Below are 19,810 nucleotides of genomic sequence, written 5' to 3' on the forward strand. Positions count from 1 at the left end.
GCAGCGCCGGCAAAACAGAAAATCCTGGGAGAAATCTTTCCTGATAACAGGTTCCAGTGAAGTAAGTGACATCACCAGCTGAGCTAATAGCGAGCCTTAGGTAAAATGGAGTAGGTACAGATAAGGAATGAGAAAAACACTTCTTTTTTTTTTCCCTGCTGCTCTTTCAAAGGCCTGGGTTTATGTAGAATTTGCTGCAGTGGGAGACCATGATTGCGTGTTATCCGGCGCCTACTGTACAGCTGGGTCTTCTCCACGGCGTTGGGATGAGCTCAGCGATGGATTCCTTTGGATATGTCAGTCTCCAGAGGGATGGGGCTGCAGATGCACCTGCACCGAGGCACCCAGGCACGGCCTCTTTGCGCTGCCAGGTGAGAGTGCCAGGGATTTCAAGCGAGAGAAGCCTCAGAGAGAAAGTTGTTGATCCTTCCTGCCTCTCAAAGCTGCAGATTGAGGGAGACGAGCTCCATGCGCTTCTCCCCTGGCTGAGGGAGGGTGTCCCAACCAGGATTCACCCAGTCCCACAGCAGTTCTCTTGGTTAGCAGTGACAGCGCCCTTGGTTACAAAAAAAAAAGGCCCCATTTTTCAAAGCCTCCACTTAATTCCCTCATGTGAGTTTTTCTCATAATCTTTGCATGACTTCTTTGTGCTTCCGTGCTCATTTGGGAGTCAGGATCTTCTTTTAAATTCTATTTTACTCCTTTTAAATGTGACAAATATAAATATGGAAACAAAGCAGCAAACGTTAATGGGAGAGGTGTGTGAAATTGGGGCATTTTGCCTTCCTTTGCAGAAGCCGCAGGAAGTTGCCGATATTTCTGCAGCCAGAAACTTATTTTTTTCCACCTTCAAATCATCACACAGCATAAAATCTGTGGGTATTTGTATGTCTTTGCATAGATGCAGGAAAATACAGACTATCTCTTGAGAATTTACACACTCTGCGCCCTTCCTTGTTCTTTTGGCACCCGCAGCTCCCTGAAAGACATCTCAGCATCAAGTCCTCATCCTTGCCCAGATTAACTGTCCTGTGTCTGCAATCAATTACCAATGTTATGTGTGATCCCAGGAACCATTCTTAAGAGAGCATCATCTGTCCATTACATTCAGAGGTAAAATAATCCAAACACATCATATTGATGGATTTGGGATTGAATTCTGAGGGAATGTTTAGGGAGAGGCAGATCCTGCAGTCATTATTTTAGAGAGCTTAACAGAAGAAAAGATTATCTTTAAAGAGGACCCCTTCTCCCCAACACCCCCAGCAATGTCCCAGCACTAAATTCTTGGGCAGTTCAGACCTAGCTGGAAACTTTGCAGCTCAGCATCCTTGCTGATTTGTTCCCTTCAGTGATTCTGCTATCTCACACTTCTTAACTGAGCCTGGCTCATGGCTTGCAAATCCTTTTAGTGGTGGGCTGGTGCACTTGTACCTGTGCATCACAGCTCTGCTTAGATAATCTGATTCTTGAGGAATTGGTAAAATCCTCTGCTCTGTCTCTCCTCGTGCCCAGAAGCAGTGGGCTCGTGCAGGGCTGCTCTGAACCTGGGAATCTGTCACGTTCTTCCAGCCGAGGCTCTTGCCAGCACGTCCCAGGTGTGCACAATGAGGTGCACAAGGAAAACAAAGAGATTGGACTTGTCCAAAGCCTGCTAGGATGGCAGCTGCCATCCTCTGGAGAAGCCCTGTGCCAGGGGGGCAGGAAAACTAGGGGAGGGTGTTAGAGAGCCTCCCTGCACTTGTACAGGCATTTCAAGCCCTTCAGGAGTGCCCAAGGTGAATAAATGTGTGGGGACAGGAATGAGCAAGCAAGGAATGAGTGAGGGAGCTGAGCAACATGTGGAATGACCACTTGAGACTTCTAGGAACACGCTGGGGACAGTGGGAATGGTGATCCTGAGAGGCTCTGCTCAGTCAGGCTGTTTTGCTTTGTGTCCAAGTGCTAAGGCGTACTGGGGTTGTATTTAACTGAGAATCAGGCAGCTCAGGTTACAGGTGAACAGCTTTCAGTCTTGGGACATTTCTGCATTGTACTTAACTGAATAATACCTTCCCTTTCTTCTTCTTTTTTTTTTTTTTTTTTTCCTCATTGATCAAGCTGCTTTTGAGAAAAGTGATACTTTGCATATCTGGCTAAGTGCTGTTAACAGCCTCTGCCTGCGGTTTGTTAAAATTAAAAAAAAAAAAAAAAGAAAAAGGAAAAAAAAAAGAAGTGTGATCTTGCTGGAGAAGTAATTTGCTTCTCTCCAACCAATGATGGCTTGCACTTTATGCAAATTGGTATCTAGGGACAACAAATCCCATTTAATACATATGCATAGTTCATAAAAAAAACGACGTGAGAGAAAGAGAAAAAAGATAAAGCAACGAGTCAGCAAAAGAACAGGTTCCGAGGAAATTTATTGTCCCAAATTGGACATTTGTAACAGATGATGTGAACAAGTGTTAACTTTGTTTTCAGCAGCTCTTCACGTACATTCACTAGACATCACACAGATTATGTTTTAAGGATCTGAACTGTAATAAAAAAAAGTGTCTGTGGGCTTTGGAGTGTTGTGTTCCATATGGTTGGGGAAGTGCGGAGTTATTGCGACAAGCATCTTGTGAAGCTCATTACGCACGGCGGTGTGAGATGCGAATTGCTGTGCATCGCTATAGGGTACGTACATGACATCCCACAGTCAGCAGATAGCAACTGGAAATGAAAGATATGAAGGCACAGAGTACAGCTTCAGGGAACATGTTAGACAAAACATCTGCTGGTATCAGAAAGCTGCATTATCAGATCATTGTGGCCATGAATTTTTTATAAAGACTTTTTTTTTTTTTTTTTTTTTTTTAAGCTGCAACTTTGAAAGTGACATTTTGCGAGAAAGTTTTTGATTGAAGTGTGATGTCAGGAGAAAGGCCAGTCTAGTTTATTATCTGTGTAAGAGCCAAAACTGGCAGCCTGAATCAGCTCCTTTCTCCAAGCAGTTGAGTTGGCCATTCATGTACTACAAGAGCTGTTTCTTGATGGCTGATAAAACCTCGACCCAGGTCACAGGTTGGAGCTTTAGTGCCAAGCTCCTCAGCCAGGAGGTTTCAAAGTTTTTGCTCCTATGGCGTGGCTGGGGGCTGCTGAACTAAATTCACCCCAAAAGCAGAACCCTTCTGTTCAGAAGGTGGAGCAGAGCAAAGCAAAGCTCAGCATCCTCACCTAATTCCCCCTTGAGGGGACCTGTGCAGGCTCCGGGTACCTTCGGTATCCACTGCCCTGTGCAGATCAGCTGCTCTGTCAGGGGTGGCCGTGTCTAAAAATCCATCACATGTTTGTTGCTTGCTGAACCTTCTTAGCCCCCCAGGCTGTTTTTTGGGAGTGTTGCCCTGAGCCATGGACGTTTCCCTGCTCAGAGGGGCCTCCTACCTACTTAACATTCCTGACGGTTCTGAGGGCAGCGAGATGGCACGAAATGTATGTGCATAGTGTAACTATTTACGTTAAATGGACAGGCATTTTCCATCCTTTCACCTCTCCTGACCGAGCTGTGAATTTTCCTGCAGCAACAGGTACCAATAGAAAACCTGTCTCTGGTTTATCTATAGATGGTCTCTCTCTCTATCCAGTCAAATGCCTCAAAAGTGCATCCCAAAGTGAGCAGACTGATTTCCTGAGCTGATTCACAAATAGTTGCCTTAAAGAAAAGACCAAAATTACCCTGATTTTTTTTGGTTTTCCTAAACCTTCTCCGTGTTTATGTGTAAGAGGGTGGGAGAATGGAGGGACATGTCCAAAAGCATCGTGATTTATGAAAGGATTTAGTTGTCGGCAGCAATTTTTTGTGTAATGCTGTTCATTAATGTAATGGGGCTGCAGAGAGAGCCCAGGGATGGTTCATCCTCTGTCACTGGTACTTAGAGAGCCTGGAAGTAAGTGAGAGATTGTGCTGGGCTGACCTGTTGCTGAACAGGGCAGTCATGAGCTGAGGGATAGAGGAGGAACGGCGCTCACGCTGCAACATCATTTTCCCAACTGCTGCCTTGCAGTAGCATTTAAAAACAGCAGGTGTGTAGGACATGCAGATCCAGCTTTGGCTGTGTCGCTTACCTAGACAGGAACTACATCAGGGAGGTAATTCAGTGTTCTTGCCATTGTACAAAAATAACCCTAATGGGTTTTTGTGATTGCTTCCTTGGGATGAGAGGTTTAGAAAATACTGAAAGATAAATTTAGTGAAAAAAGAAGCAGATCAAAGCTGAGTCGTTGTTTGCTGGTTTGTTTTGTTGTTGTTGTTTTTTAAAACCTGTTTAATTAGAGTTTGGAGGTTGGAGGTTTATTATGAGTGGAAATTTTGATTTTAGCTTGCTCATGTATGTGGAAATGAAAAGCTGAATGTGGATCTGCATTTCCCAGAGGCATCTCCACTGGACTGACTTGTACCTGTGTGTTCAGGTGTGAAGCTCCCAAACCCTGGGATGCTCTGGGTTGGAAGGGGGATGAGAAGGAAATCTGACCTTGTCTGAATTTTGGTAATCAAGGAGATCTTTATAGATGTAAAAATGTGAATCAGAGCCTACTACATTTTTAATATTCTTTAAAAGAGTGAAAAGCTCCTTTATGTGAAGCTCAGTGTTCCTTTACTGGCTGCACACCCACACCTGCAGGGAGCCCGAGGAAGACTCTGCATTGGATTCCCACTGCCTAGTGGGAACTTGCCTGGGCAGGCTCCTCTCTCCACACTGGAGATGTTTTCCTCTGTACCTGTGTCCCAGCATCCTGGCAGGAAACTGTGTGTGCCTGGAGTCAGGAGGCTGGCAGTACTGCAGCCCCTCAAAATGAGACATCAACCACATTTCTTCTTAACTGTTGTTGTCCTATGCACCGACCCAGCACTGAGCAAAAATGAGTCCTGCAGTCAGTCCTGTGTGTACAAAGCAAGCAGAAACATTTAACTGCCTCTTTGGGCAGGCAGTCAGGTACTGCTTCATCTGCAAGCCAATATATCAACATTTACTAATAGGTCTGTGCTAGTGCAGTAACTAAGTTTTAATAGCAGAGGCTGAAACCTGGACGTATAGTCCTTCCCATCCTTTTTTCCCCACCTTTGCTTTCAGTTTGGGTTTTCACCATGTTTGAAAGATTTCCTTGGCTGTTCTTCAACTTTTCTCTGCCTCTGTGTGCTCTCCCTGGTAGCAAAACTATTTCTGAAGAGGTAAGAGATGGAATAGGTATGATTTGCAGAGATGGAATAGGTATGATTTCCTATAGAGCATGTATGCATGTACGTGTAGAGATATATAAATACACACACACACGTGCATATGTATATGTAAATTTGGCAACGTATATAAAAATTCTGGAATATGGGAAGCTTGTCCCTGGCCCAGGCAGTGTGTGCAGTCAGCAGAGCAAGCAGAGGGGGCAAAGAGCTGGCACTGGGATGTGGCGGGAGAGCGTGGAAGAATATATGGACGTGCAGCTAATGAGAAAGGAAGGGAAGTGGCTGCAGGGGAAAGAGATAATAATGGGTCCCAAATGTGGCAAGCACATGTGCTGCCATACAGCAAATGCAAAGTGCCACCACCAGTGACAAGTGGATTGCACCTAAGGAAAACAGCTGTGCCAAGCGCCCAAGTCCACAGTCAGCCTCCCGACCCCGCGTCTCCCCGCCTGACGCGGATTAGACTGGTCAGGTCTGGGAGCTGCTCTGAGCCCACGTTCCACAGGAATAACGGCTCAGCACATCTCTGAAATACCCCTTGCACGGCTGCCTGTTCTGCATTTGCAATCCTGCATTTGTGAGGTGGTTTTATTTTGGTTTATCTTACTTAACTTATTCTGCTGTGCCCGGTACCACACAAACACTTTGACTGTCTGTGTAGATCATGGTTTAGTGCAGTTCTGTGTTACAAACCCTCCCACATAACCCTATTATTTGTTAATAACTTTCCTGTTTTGAAGAAGCGCCCTTTGACACCTGAGCTGCATCTCCTGTTCTTAGGCATAAATATAATTGTCCCTGGTGAAGAGCATCCCTCTGACTGGTCCTATCTGCTCTGTATATATTTGAATATATAAAATATTAATAAATGATGCCAAATGTTTAATCATATCCATTTGACTCTATGAGAGTTGGTGTCTGTAGGCTTTCTGTGTTAACTGCTTCTGTGATATGTACATATTGCTGACTTGTTGTTGATCTCGAGTTTTTAAAGCAAAATAAAACTGAGGTTTGCAGTTTGATATGAATTAATCAGGTCTGATTAGACAGGAACAGATCAGGAAATCCCCGAATCTCTCTAATTCAATTTCATGTGTTACTCGGAAAGAAATATTTCATAGCTTAAGTGAAAGTGCTATTTATTTAACACTGGTTTTTTTTCAGAGTGGGGCATTATGATGATGATCAGGGTGTAGGAAAGAAAGCATTTTATTCTACGAAAAAACAGATATTTTAGAATGGAGTCACCTGCTGGTAGATCTCATAAATGTACATAAAAAAATGTTTCCTAATATTATTAGTTTGGTTTCTTTCTCCACATCACCCTGGCTGCCCATCTGGAAGCCTCGATAGCTGAGCCACAAAACCAGAAGACTGTATTTAGTTGAATAAGCCAATTTAAAGAGAAAGGTTGGAATTATGTATGGCAGAGGACAGTTATGCAAACTAAATGATTCTTCAAGTAATGATGAGATCCATGAAAGGCAAAGGAGAAAGGACCCTCCTCTGAGGAGGAGAAGGCAAGTTCTCCTTCCAGGGTGTGCAAGGGTTGGGAAGTGGAGGGACAGGCCAGGGATGCTCCCAGCCAAAACCTGAGGGGCTCTGCTGATGGTGGGAAGTCCCCAGTGGGACCTTTGCTTTCCCAAACAGGTTCTCCTCTGATGGTGTCCATCTCACAGAGCTCTCTCAGGAAGCAGCAAGTGGAGCTGGGCTGTGTGAGCACCTGCCAGGACCTACACTGTGAGTACAGTGCTGGAGGCACCGTAATCCCAACCCACTCCTCCCTTCCTCCTCACCCTCCGGAAAACAGGCCAGAGAGACACAAGCCCAACTGCAGAGCCACCAGTTTGGCTTTTTCATGCAGCTTTTATCCCTCTTTTAAATGCCTGACTGTTGTGTGCCAGAGCAAGAAGCCATATGTTAAAGATGTTAAAGAGCAAATACTTCGCAGCCAGTACCAGCATGTGGAGTCGGGGGGAAGCGGGAATGACGCTGGGAGAAGGGGGAAGGAGTGATTATCTGCTAGTGATTATTCGGGAGGGCAGTAGTGGGAGGTGCTGTAAGTGACAGGGATTCACTATGGGACGCAAATCACTTAAGGCAAAGCCATTAGGATCAATTTAAAATACCAAAGAGGGAGGCTAAAGTGACAATAGCATATTTTAATTGAAATCACAAATATCAGTCTGCAAGATATGGTTTAAAAGACTGGGCAGAGTTACTTTATCTGAACAGAGGAAAAAGTTTTCCCTTTTTTACTAAAAAAAAAAAAAAAAAGGCAGAGAGGCAAAGATCCAACTGGAACTGTGGTGTTTTTCTTTTTTTAAATTTTAAATCCCATTTATATTTTTTTCCTATTTTAATATTCTCTTTTCTCTTTATGGTCATGTTATAAATGGAATTAACTACATTACTAATGCTTTTAATTTGATTTTAATAGAGCCTAGGGCTGAAGCATGGAATCAGCGTGTGTCCCATTAAAGGAAAAATACAGTTACAGGGACAATAAATAGCATGTCCAGATAAACACATTTATGCCTTAGTTTTATTTATTGAGCTAAGTAGCCCATGAACAGAGACTGGGGTTTTTTTTTCAGACACTTTTCCAAAGCTGAAGTCCATATGATGAGATTGTTACTGGTTTTGGCACAGCAACGTGAACTTGGTAAAAGAGCCTGGCATGGAAATCCACCGAGTTCTGACATATTCCATTTGCTCCAAACTCTTTGATTTCTGCTCACAGAATCTGACATGTGTTGGGCACTGACCTTGCTCTTTTAAATAAGCTTATTTTAGAGGACCTTTGCAGAACGCTGTGTGTTTGGCCTCGATGTAAGCTGTTAGGGAAATGTAGTACAAACACAGAAGTTGTATGTTTTGAATGCCAGAGATGTTGAGCTGCAGAGCAGTCGGTAAAAGCTGTACTTCTGACAAAAGCTGGACTGCTTTCTGTGCTCTTAACAAATGTCCTTAAAGAAAAGAAAAAATTACTTAATCCTTCATTTGTGTGAAGGATTTTTATTTATTTATTTTTTAGCAGGAAGTTCGGGACCAGATTTCTTTTTCAGTCTGAAATATTCCCATCGGGCTCTCAGACACTCAGTGGAGTGAAAGCAAACATTTTGAAAATTAAGTGATTGTCCCGGGTCAGAAATTCCAGAGGGTCAGTGTCTTATTGTCCTGTAGAATCACCTCCCTAAATGTCTCTGAATAGAGGCACTGGGACACAGGAGGGACTTCCCCAAAACTTGGCCTTTCCTTTATGGAACACCCCACTTCTCTCAGTGAGTTTCAAGAAGAGCCAAAACCTTCAGTGTGGAGATTTGATTTCCATTTGTCACAGGGGAGCAGCTGGTATGGAAGTTCACAGTCAAAGTGCTGCAGTCTTGCAAATGCCAGCTTGCAGCACTGTGCAAGGAAACAAATCACCGGGCCCCAACATGGCAACACTAATGAGAGAGGGATTGAAATAGGTATTACAAATGCCCTGCATTCAGCCTCTACCTGCTCCAGTCACTATCCTGTCAACAGCCAAAAGCAGAAAGAAACTTGGAAACAGACTTGGGATGTTGATGTGGCAGACACACTCCTGTACCCTTTACTTGGCCTTTGAGGTTTGGAGCCTGGAAATTTAATCAGCTGGAGAATGTGTCCCTGGAAAGGGTTGTTGAGTTTAGCCGTATCTGAGTAAGTGGCAGTAATATTCTACACATAGGAAAACAGGGATTAAATTGCAAAAATAAATGTAGATTTGAATTCGTGGTGGTGTGTAGCTCTTCAGGACAAAACCTGGCTCCATGAGCAGCAAGGAGAGGGAGCAGGGCTGTGCCAGAACATTAATAACCCTCTTCCTTGGCCCGTGGACAGCCCTGCACACTGGATTCCTCTCAGAGAGCTTGGCTCAGTTGGCCTCCCAAGCACACAGGAAGGGCATGAAGACCTGTCTCTGTTGACACTGGGTTAAGAGGCTGGGAGGGTTTGACGTGGAACATTTCCTTGGCTAAAGGACCCAGGAGTGGATTTTTTTACCTCTCTCTGCAAACCCCTCTCCCTGATTCAGCAGCAGTGAAGGGAAACCCTCCCGTTCCTATGAATAATTCATCTGTAGCACATACACAGGGTTCAGAGCCTGACCCAGGCAGTTTTTTAGGGAAATAAGTGAGCATCATGCCATCATTGCCAGTGCTGGTGGCTGCTCCATGTAGGATGAGTTGGAGCTGTGCCATCAGTCAGCGGGAGGGACGGCAGAGCTGCTGCCCCTCCTGCAAAGGGAGTCTGCCTGAAATTCCCTTCACCATCACTCACAGCCTCTTTTTGCCTCTTTTTTTTTCAGGGAAATGGCTTTTATTTGTTGGGAATTCTTCATACAGAACAAAAACTAAATAATGTAACATATTCTGGGTTCTGGGCAGATAATAAATGAAAGGGCCGGGGTGTTTGTGCAAGTGGAATGATAGTGACAAGCACCACATGAGGTCCCTGAAGATGGTGTCAGGGGACTCGATCCCCCACAAAATGATGAAAGACTCTGATGTAATGGTGTTTTGCGAAACAATTCGAACATAAATGCCTCTTTCCTTCCCATTAACAACTGGCTGCCATTGTAGCAGGATTTTTTATTTTTTTGATATGGATTTTGAGCACACTGAGACCAAAAAGTTTCATTGTGGTAGTGCTGCTGGAAGGTTGTGGTGCACTAAGAATTGAAATGCAAATCACACTTAGACACAGCCTCCTGCTGAGGCCCAAATTTTTATAGATCAGGTTCTGCAGTTCTGATGAAGAATCAGTGATCTGCCTTTTCTGGGATTCACAAATCAGCTACAGTCTAAGGCACCATTTCCTACGACAGAATTGTAACTTGCCGGATGAAAGTTTGTCACTGAAGACAGTTCCCTGATCTTCCACTAATTTTTCCAGCTGCAGTGCCACTAAGGATCCTTTCGCACACAATGCCAACACACACATCACAGCTCCCCACTCTGCAACATGTTCTTGCTAAATATAAACATACTGTATATATTGATCCTCTCCCCCTTGCTTTTTTTTCTCCCCCAGTGTGCAGGTGGTAAAACATTGGCTGCCATGAACTTCATGATCAAAAAAAAAAAAAAAAGAAAGAAGGAAAAGCTGTGGTTTGGAAGCTGCTGGATAGCAAACTGCAGGCTGGGAATGTGGCTGCTGAAACCACTACAGGGATAACGGGGCATACACACGTTTGTGGATAATTCTGTTTGCTAATTGCTCCTGAAATTTCAGGTAAGGAATATTCAATTTGTTATAATAGGTAATATTATAATAGGGTTTTGCTTTCCAGGGTGGCTTTTTTATTATTATTATTGTTATTATTTTTATTGCTGTCATTACAAATGCAGGGCTCTCTGTAACTGGAAGAACAGTTTACAGAGAGGCTGGGGCAGTGCTGTGAGGCAGCACAGAATGTTTTTAGCTGTGGACATGGCAGCAGTAACAGCCATGTCTCCAGGCCCTGCTGTATCCCAGGGCAGGATGTGTTCCTGCCTTCCAAGGGGAACTGCTCTTCCTTCCTTCCTTCCGTGCCTGCTCGTGCCATCCCTGAAGCACAGGATCCATGACCAGCCCACAGCAGGTACATAGAAAAGCTAAAGGAGGCAGATCCTGCTCTCTTCTAGAAATGGGGTACAAACCCATTTTTATAGGGCATCTGAATGACAGCAACGCTCAGTTCTTAACCATTTTTAGCTGGAACCTAAACACAAGGAGGGAGCTCTGCTTCTCAGTGCCCTGAACCACTGAGGCCTCCCAGGAACTGTTCTGGTTGCCCCTTTCCCTGCCAGCTGTTTAGAGGTTCTTGACTCTTCAAAAATGTGCTGAAAATTATCACCCACAGTGATCACAAGCTCAGAGCCAAGTCCCTCCAATTCGCATCCATTTGCCATCCTGCAACTTTAACTAGTTCTGCTACTTACTACTAATTAGCTACCAGCCAATACTAATGGCTACCACTGCTGCAGCATTGAGGAGTAACACACACATTAATGAGAATTAGCATTTGTTGACGGCCATGGTGGGAGTTGTCTGTGTGCAGCATTTCTGGGGTCCCCGTTGCTGTAATGTTTGATTGCCTCCTCCGGTAATTACCACTGACACCGAGCAAGTTTTGCGTAGGTCTCACTTGGCTGTGCAGAGCTGAAAGATGTACTGGGCTCTGTTTGTGCTGAAGAGAGAAGAGGCCAGTAATAATACATTTCCCAGTAACATCCCCTCTTCTCCCCACTCCCCTCACACGGGCCACACGGTGCCAAGGGATGGGGTTGGCTCTGCTGCCGCACTTTTCCGTGCTTTGTTGTCCTTCATGAAACTCTCTTTCACTACTTTTGGAATATGTACAGAACCATTTAGTCATTTTAACTTAAAGTCAATTGCCTCCTTCATTTGGGAATGGTAGTTGAAATGCTACAGAAATTTGGCACAGCAGCAGCAAGTTAACTCTGGTGGGCCTTTCCGTGCCTATGCAAAAGAGGGTGCGTAATCGGAATTAAAGCAGAGGGAACATGGAGAAATACGGGCCCCTTGTAACTCTTGCAGGGAATATGAGCACATGGCTGGCCCTTCTTTAGGAATGCCAATTGCCTGTTTGGAAAAAGAGGTGCTGGGGAACGTCCCTGTCTCCCTGGTCAGCTTCCTGAATCCGCTCTGCAGAGAGGCACGCGTTGCACATCCAGCCTGCGGGTCTGGCTCAGCCTGGCGCTGCAAGGGGAGCTTTTTCCATGCGCTACTGTGGAAAGGAAGCTGCTCTCACCCTCACCCTGAGGAAGATGAGCTATAGGAATATACAAGGGGCTTTTTTTATAGCTCGGGGGCCAGAAGGGGAAGCAGTGGTCATGAGCAGAGACTGGAAGTTGGCTTGTTAAGTAAATCTCAGGCTGTAGCTGGTTTTAATTTATTTTTTGTTTTATGTGCAGGAGACTAGGCCTTGCAGGCCTGGCTAATATCAAAGCCTGGGGGTTTGTAGATTTTTAATCAAGGTCCACTTTGGGGGGTTCTGCTTTCGGGGCTTGTGGATATGTAGGATTTTTTTTGTCATGTTTTTCTTCTTTTTTTTTTCTTGCTGCAGTGTCTGGATTTCTTTAGTTCAACTTTTCCATTCTTCAGACTTGAGCCAAGTGAGCGATTTCAAATTACCCAGCACTTTCCAGAGAGGCCTTTTTTGTTGTTTGTTTTTCTGGTTTGGGATATTTTTTTTTTTTTTTTTCAGCAGACTTGCAGTCCAGTTTCTCTGAAAATCCCAGGTGGTATCACAGTCCCACCCCATTGCCTCTCACTAATTTGGCAATCTTCACACGTTCTAAATAGTTTATAGTTCATCAAATCTGTAGGAAAGGAATTTTATATCATTTTTTTGTTTGTTTTGTCCCTCTGCTGGCAGGAAAAGTAAATCCCAAAGTATTTCAGCAGGTGCTATTAATATGCAAATAATGGAGAGTACACTAGGTCTAATAGACCTCCCAACTACATGGGAGGTGTCGCTGTTGGAGCAAATTAGCTTTCCGTAATTTGCATGCTTTTCACAGCCTCCTGGGATTATATTTTAGATCAGAGACAATAAAAGCATATGCTGTTAGTTTAAAATGTAACTAATTTTAGACTTTGAAACCATTTTAACCTAACTCCTTAGTGTTAAACTGTTATTTGCAAAGAAACTTTTCACAGAGCTTGTCATTGTCACGGCCTTTCTCTTCCCCCATTAACTGCTCTGTCTCTCTTTTCAGGTTGAAAGAGAAGAAGGGAATCTTCCAGGTGGCTGTGTCTTGAAAAGCAGGTATTTCTCACAAACCCAACTCCAGATTGTCCTAGTCTGGTTCTAAATTTGCATTCAGGTTCTGAAGGGGTCTAGATTGAGCTTTTTGTTTCAAACTTCTTTGGCATCTCCGTGAGTTGTAAATCCATCCAAAAAGGATGCTGTGGCCCCTGCTGACCACTCACAGAGGGAGGAAGCTCATAGAACCAAAAAATCCTTTCTAACTCACCAAACCAAAGAGTCCCTGAGCTGATGTGGCACAGATGCCCAGTGCACTTGTTGGAAAATTCTGTTTAAAACAAATGGGAAGAAGAAACAGGGATTCCAGTGCAGGTTCATTGTAGTCATCCCTGAACTGTACTGGCACGTTATTGATGGCACTTTCCAAATTGGTATTGACTGCAAAAATCACACTGCTGACGCCTGTGTTTTGGGACAACTTGGATGGCGGGGCAGCAGCTCTCGTGCCTGAGGCTTTGTGTCTGTATTTCAGGTGCTGCTGTGGTTGCTTCCTACCCGACCGTGCTGCACTGCTCCAAGCGACTGGCCAGGTGGGTGCTCATCCCCCATCCTGCTTCTTCTCCTCTGCCCCTGCTCAGGCTCTGTTGAGCTGTTGGGAGATGGTTCTCCTGGCTCCTGACTGCCCCATCTCCTCCTGCCTGGAAGGGCTGCAGCAAGAGGCCTGTGAGAGCAGCAGCAGGTTTAGGTGGTGCAGAGGAGCCTCAGCACTCACGGAGCCTGCGGGAGGTGGAGAGGCAGCCCGTGTGTTCTGTCTCTCTGCCAGCTGTCCCGGTGCCCAGAGGATGTGATTTGTGAGTTTCCTTTGGCACAGCTGCTCCGCTGCTCGTACATCTCCGTGCAGGATTTCCAGGTCAGTTGGTCCGTGGGGTGGTGGCCGTCTTTTATTTCAAGAGGGACAGAGTTCAGGGGTAGGATCAGATGTGTGGAGGGGATGGCAGCCAGATGGAGATCAAGTCAGCATTGTCAAATTTATTTCTGGCATGGGAAAGGTGAGTGTTAGCAAGAAAGAGAAGGTCTGAGAGATGTCCTTTGACACAAGGCTGGGAAAAAAATCTCTTGGGATGCAACTTGGGCCATACAGCAATATGGGGTAATATTTTTGGGGCCACAACTTTGCCATCAATGTTTTCAAAAATATATTTCACACAGACAATATATAGAAATACCTCCTGAGTGTTCTCTAAATGCCCTCCTACCACCCCAAGCTGGATTTCCTCTGGCGTGTGCCACACATGCCATCCCTGGTGCCCCACAGGTCTTTGTGCCACTACTGCACAAACCTGAAGGAGGTTCAGTTTTAAAATAAAACAATGTGAAGGCAACAAAGTGCTGGAGATGACTTGTGATAGTCTCTTTGAAAATGCTAGGTGCTTTTTTTCCCCCTCTCATCTCACCCTAAATGTTTTCTAGCATAAATACCAGTGACCTCTCACTTCTGTTGCTTCTCATTAACAGGGTGCGGTTTGCCTATTAATAACCCTGGGCACTGGCACTGGAAACACTTGCTTTATTTAAAATTAAAAACAAAAAAAAAAGAGAAAAAAAGGGCTCTGATTACTCAGGTGTCGATAGAAGAAACTGAGATGTTGTGCCAGATGGCTGCATTTGTGAAGCAGAGTGTAGTCAGAAGGAAAGTGGAAGGAGACAAGGCAACTGTACATCACAAGTGTGAAAACATGACCAAAATACCTTCAGCCTTGTTTCACCAACACTTGATTAGGAGGCAACTGTGGTGAGATGCAAGCAAAGAAAAGCAGGAGGTGACACTGTTGGGAAAACAAAAATGCCTTTCAATAATGAACTGCTTTGCTTCCTCCAGCAAAAGCTTAGAAGGTTACAAAAATCAGGAGGTTTTGCATTAAATGGAGGGCCTGTGGGCCAGTAAAGTACTGTGTGTGGTGTCAGTGCAAAGCACCACGTGCAGCACAGTAAAAGATTGCTAGCAGGCTGTGTCATGGCTTTAGTTTGCATTAGAGCAGGATGTGCTGCTGCCAGTCACCAGTAAGTAACCACTGTCCCCAGCTCCCTGACAGTCCCCAGCTCCGTGCTGTGGCTGCAGATGTCCAGGAAGGGTTTTCCAGTACCACTTGGGAGGTGCTGGATCTCACCTCAGACACGTTCATGGCGTTTGCTCATTGCTTTCCTGTGCTCACACAAGTGGTACCCAGCAGCCCCTGGTTGGGGTCTGGGGTAGTGACAGCTCTCAAAAGTGGGAGGTTTTGGTAACACCATGGGCTGGTTTGTGCCCCAGGCTGTTTGGACATGTTTCTCACAGGAGTTGAGAAGCTTTATTCAACTTTTGATGCCAGGGCAAAGTATGTGCCGAGACTGTAAAAGCCTTGGCAGGACCATGGGTGAGTCCTTCATTACCCTTTTATATCCTGAAACGGATCCTGGGTACTTTGAGCTTTGCTTCCATGATGAAGGTTTTGGCTGTCACACAGGGAAAATTTTAGAATAATTTGATCTGAGATCAGAAATCCAATTTTTTTTTTTTTTCCATGCTTCAGCTGGCTCTGCCCAGCCTGTTTTGCAGCTCTGTGCTCTCTCCTCCTCTGTGGTCTCTCAGGGAAAAAGGGGAGCTCTGACATGGGCACAGATCTCTGAGGGCTTGTTCTCTTGTAACTTGGCCTTGGCTTTGGCCTTGGTTGAATCTTGGTTTATAAACTTGGGTTTCATCACGAGAGTCTGAAATCCTAGTGTTCTTAGATTGCAGTTTGATTAGGACATCACAAGGAAAATCTGTGTTAATTTTTACCAAAACCATTTCCACATGGCTTTCTCACCCTCAGCCTCCAAAACTACTTCAGCTTTCACAGGTACTTTCTAGCAGTGAACTTTATCCAAATACATTGAAGGTAGGTTGCTAACAACAGGTACAGAGGATGTGGCAGGAACATGTCTCTTCTTCTGATTCCTGCTCTGTTGCTACTAAACCTTGAATGTGAAAGTTTCTTTTATTTTTATAAAATCTGAATTTCTGTAATAACTTCGGATCAAAAGTTTAGTCTCCATGCCAGGAAGATGTTGGGTTTTTTTATTTGCTACAAACTACATTGTCTTATTTGGGGAGTATGTTCACAATTGAGAAAGAATTGCCTTTATTAACAAATCAAAAGCTTGTGCTGTCAAAACTGAAATCGTTCTACCTTTTTATGTGCAAATTAGAGCTTCTGTCAAACCTTCAGCCATGGTGCATTTAATTTGTGGAAATATAAAAATATCTGGCTTAATATTAAAATATTCTGCAAGGGGAAGGAAATACTTAACATGATGCATTGCAGTCAAGATTCTCAAAAAAATCAGATTTGAAAGAAAGAAAGTGGTGTTTTAATAGAACTTATTTTCCCTACTTTTGCCAAAGTTCAGAGCAGTACTTAGAAGTGTATTTGAGTTATACAGGTGTTTGAGTATCTGGTTGGATCATGGCCTTTGGGAGTGAACCAAGTTAAATGTTAGAGTGTCCAGGGCAGCCGAGCTACATCCGCTTTGTTTTTCCTTAGAAAAGTGTCACAAGATCTATTTTTTAAATTTTTTAATTAATGGCAGAGGTACTGGGAAACTTTTGAGTCTGGATTCATTATAAGTTCAGCTAAAACATAAAAAGCAACTCCAGGTTTCACAGTGATCACTTGTGTTTTGGAAGGTCTTTGTAGAGAGGATAAAATTCTGATTATCTGAAGTTGGGCACCGGTTCTGTATTTAGGATCCCAAAATAAAGAGCTGCCTGTTTTCCCAGCAGTGCCCGGATGCTCCACCGTTTGGGAAAGCCAGCATGGTGTGCCTGGTTGTCCTACTGTTGGCCTGTTTCTGTTGGGAGAGGAAGGAGAATCGTGGTCTCCAACTGCAGCGCTGCAAACCCCCTGCAGGACCCCCTTGTCAGCGTCTCCAGCTGCCTTTTGGCTCGGGCTCTTTTTGTAGCATTCCTGCAGGCTACTTCACGATTAATTCCCAGCTCCCCTTCTGTGACCTGGGAGCCTTTGCCACAGTTCTGTGGGAGGAGGGGTCCTGTCCAGGCAGGCTGTGTTTGCCCGTCGGTTTTTTCCAATCAGATATTCTAATATCCCGGCCTGTCTTTGGGGAGGTTTTAACGATGCCGAGTCCATTTTACCTCATTATTTCCAAGGCCTGAACCAGGGACATTTGCCCTTCTGCAGAGCTGAGAGGGGAGTAAGTGGCTGTTTCTTGAGGAGCAGACTCATTCCCTGAAGTGGCCCGTTCCCAGTGCTCGGGGCAGTGCATGCAATTATCCTCTGGAAAAGGCCTCTGGAGCAGTGCATTAGTATGTGTGTGTCTAGGCTGGGATGTGCCCAGGAAATCACAGCCCAGGTGTTGTGTTTCCTGCCACCTGGCCCACTCCAACACTCACGTGGAAAAGCCCTTCCACCCACACCAGAATAGTTGTGACCACCCACTTCTTGTCACAGAGGGTATGAAAAGTATTTGATGAATGTTATCAACTGTCAGAAGTTCCTTTTGGGTGGTAAATGATTGTCTCCAGGCACCCAGAGCACTCAGTGCTCTACTGCTTTTATGCCAATGTTGTTAGCAAGGCATGATTCCACCATCCTGGGGTTTAATTTGTCTAATTCTTCTGGGTCATCTCTGTAAGGGAGTTTCCACAGGCTGAATGTGCAGTGCATTAAACATGAAGGTGTTTATTAGCCCATTAGCCATAATTAATGGCAAGGCAGCTACTGAGGCTGTGGGTTGTCCCAGGTTTTGCCCACATTCTCTTTTCATATCCACTCCCCAGCATGAATTTATATGATCTTCATATTCTGCCTCTCACCATTAGAAACCAAGAAAGTGGTTTGGGTTGGGATCTCCTGTTTCAGGCCATAAACATATGATCCAGCCACCCCATTAAGTACATTCCTCCGGCTTTCCATGAATTCTCAACTATACCCATGGCACGCAGGGGAGTTTGGGTCTGGTCCCTCTAGCCGGAGGAAATCCTGCCCAGCAAAGCTGGGAGGCACAGTGGGAATTGCTCAAGTGCTGAAGCTTCACTCAAACCAGTAAGCTGTGCCTTGGTGCTGCAGGCATGTTTCCCGTGGTTTCTGCCAGGAGCCTCTAAAATGCCGGATGCTGTGCTGTGCCCATGACCTGCTTCCGTGCAAGGATTGAGGGAAAAAGGTCTCCAGACTCCATGGTTTGGGGACAGAGGGCTGGTGGGAGGCTGAGGCACGGAGGTGAGAGCACTGATAAGCCAGGCACCTCCCTGACAACTTTCCCCCTGCCAGGAATGCTGCAGCCTCGTGCACTTGATACTTTAATTGGCCCATGTGCACGCTGGACAGCTCTCTCTTTATTATTGTTATTATTATGCAATCAGACACTACTTACTTACAGAATGTGCTGGAGATGCACTATTTATACAGAAACTATGTACACTGAAACCCATTTTCTCCATGGTGATTGCAGATAATGTGGAAAGCTCTGGTTTGATTCATTAGTATAGCAAAAGAGATATTCAGGATTATTTGGTATAATTCACAGCACTTCAAAATGCATATATTTTCATAATACTGTAAATCTACCTCTTGGGCTGGTAACTCAAGCATATGACAACTGGTTTGCCATAGTGCTGTCATCTTGAAATTGTAGTGGTGCCACTTTTTCACTGAAACCTGGAAGCCCGTTTAGCACAGGATGCCTGAGGAAAGCCCTGGAGAACCCCCCAGAGTGAAGGGCCTGGGAAACTGCCAAACTGAGAACTTGTTTTCACAGAATCATAGAATAGCTTGGCTTGGAAGGAGACCTTGAAGAATATCTAGTTCCAACCCCTCAAAAAGGTACAACTCTAAAGTGATGCTCAGAAAAAAAAAAAATTAAATAATTTTGTTTCTTGAGTTGAAAAAAAAATAACCAATTAGTTAATTTTTATTAGAAGAAGAGTATCTTTTTTTTCAAAATTTTGTACCACTTGGTGGTGTTTTTTTTGGCAAGGTGAGTAAAGCAAACTCTTCAGATCAGCAATGAATCACTGGTACCTGCCCTCCCATTTTACCTCCATTCCTTTCTTACCTTATCAGGACCATCCTTCTGGCTGCACTGACCTGGGCATGGCTTCATTTAAGCCAGTGCTGGCTGAGCCTCCAGAGACTTGCCACTTACATTTACACTGATACCTTGGAGTTTTGATTTTTTAATTTTTGGGTTTAAGCACAGCTTTAAAGACAGAGTCTCGAAACTCTTTGTGGCCAGTGGTAACCTTTGGCAAATCCTTAGAATTTGTAAGTGTGGGTACAGATTATTTTTTTATCAAATGCAGATGGCAATTTCTGCCAGCCATTTACAATTTTTTCACCCAACCATCACAATGGACCTCACCACCCTCACAGCAAAGCTTGTCCAAGGCACCCTTGCAGATAAGATTTAAAGTACCACTACTTATGTGATTCATATTTGTCTTACGCTCCTGAGACCATAAAGTGGTTTGTTTTTTTTTCCTTCCCCCCATCACCTCTGTCTGACTTTACTGGGCACTGTAGTGTATTTGCACACCTCTGGAAATCAGTTGCACAATCTACAAGTAACTTTGGTTGCTTGGTGACCAGGGCTTTCCTTTTAGTATCACAGATTAAAATGTTTCAGTTGTCATCTGAAAATCTTCCTTTAGCCCCACTGAGTCTCCTTGGCCCATACCTGGCAAATGGAAATGTGGTCAGGCAGCCTTTTCCCTCAGTTCCCAGCTTCTCCCACCTCTGAACCTGAGTTTGCACATGTACCTGATTTAGCCAACTCAATTCCCTCTAATCAGTTATATATATATTTTTTAAATAATTGTCGGAAAAAATGCA

At 44.5% G+C, this 19,810-nt stretch overlaps 1 long non-coding RNA gene across 4 annotated transcripts in view; it reads left to right on the top strand.

Annotated features, from left to right (window-relative positions):
* Window positions 1-19,810, top strand: part of LOC126640337 (uncharacterized) — a 256,125-nt gene that overhangs the window by 221,839 nt on the left and 14,476 nt on the right. For 2 of the 4 annotated variants that reach the window (XR_007628988.1, XR_007628989.1), the window contains exons 7-9: window positions 10,262-10,462; window positions 12,955-13,004; window positions 13,477-13,534. This is a non-coding gene — a long non-coding RNA (uncharacterized LOC126640337). Of the gene's footprint in view, window positions 1-6,853; window positions 6,944-10,261; window positions 10,463-12,954; window positions 13,005-13,476; window positions 13,535-13,767; window positions 13,855-16,746; window positions 18,670-19,810 lie in introns of those variants that run through there. The other 2 variants (XR_007628990.1, XR_007628991.1) reach the window with 2 other exon arrangements.

The sequence above is a fragment of the Myiozetetes cayanensis genome, unplaced genomic scaffold, assembly GCF_022539395.1.
Source record: "Myiozetetes cayanensis isolate MyiCay16 unplaced genomic scaffold, myiCay2020 scf2-11, whole genome shotgun sequence".
Classification (NCBI taxonomy): Eukaryota; Metazoa; Chordata; class Aves; order Passeriformes; family Tyrannidae; genus Myiozetetes; species Myiozetetes cayanensis.